The following is a 1,182-nucleotide window of genomic DNA, read 5'->3' as shown; positions in this document are numbered from 1 at the left end:
TGATGCAGATGGACACGAGGCCCCTGGAAACAACTCACATCAAATATTGTATCATTAGAAAGAAGAATTAATTAATAAAAGCTATTTATGACACAGCCTTTATTCACAGAAAAAAAAAGAAGATTTGCCCTGGGGTTTTGTTTTTGCAGTTTGGCTTGAGGACAGACTCCAACCCCCATCCTCTGTTGTCCACAACCATCCCAAGACTCCAGGGGACATGGGGAGGGAGAACAGGGGCAGGAGCTCCCCCAGGGACCCACCACCACGAGGCTGCTGCAGAAGGCAGAGCAGAAGGCAAAGCCACCCAGGCAGGGGAAATGCTGCCCTGGTGCTGAGCCCTGGGGTGTTTTATGGGAGCTGGAGCTGCCCTGGCCCACCCAGAGCAGGGGGACACACCAGCCCACCCTAAGGCACTGCAGTCACACCCCCTGCCCCTGCTCTGGCTGCAGCCCCACCTGCAACAGGACATCAAGGGAGGGTTGTACAAAAACCAGGAGGTGGGACCTGTCCCCTCTGCCTGGGCACCCTGGCCAGGAGGGGGGTTGTCCCTGGGATCAGCCACGGGCATCAGGGCACAGGGGGAACCAACAGGCTTGGTGAGCAGGTGCTGTTCCTCAGAGTCCTTTGGTATCTTGAGCTGGTCTGAGAGTGTCCCAGGAGCGTTTGCAGATCAGTGATGAAACACCAGGCTGGGCAGACACGGAGCAGGGGGAACACGTGTCCTGTTGTCCCACAGCACACGTGGCAGTCCCTGAGCACACACGTGCCAGTCCCAGAACACATATGTGGCAGGCCCAGGGCACATGTGTCAATCCCAGAGCACAAACGTGTCAGTGCCAGGGCACATGTGTCAGTCCCAGAACACACACATGTCAATCCCAGGACACACACGTGCCAGCCCCAGGGCACACACACGTGCCAGTCCCAGGGCACACACACGTGCCAGCCCCAGGGCACACACACGTGCCAGTCCCAGGGCACACACACGTCCCAGTCCCAGGACACACACGTGCCAGTCCCAGAGCACACACACGTGTCAGCCCCAGGACACACACACGTGCCAGTCCCAGGACACACACGTGCCAGTCCCAGGACACACACATGTCAGTCCCAGGGACACACACGTGCCAGCCCCAGGGCACACACGTGCCAGTCCCAGGACACACACGTGTCAGTCCCAGG

This window comes from Chaetura pelagica, unplaced genomic scaffold, assembly GCF_000747805.2.
Source record: "Chaetura pelagica isolate M959 unplaced genomic scaffold, ChaPel_1.0 scaffold741, whole genome shotgun sequence".
Taxonomy (NCBI): Eukaryota; Metazoa; Chordata; class Aves; order Apodiformes; family Apodidae; genus Chaetura; species Chaetura pelagica.
Note: the sequence above shows the minus strand (reverse complement) of the source record.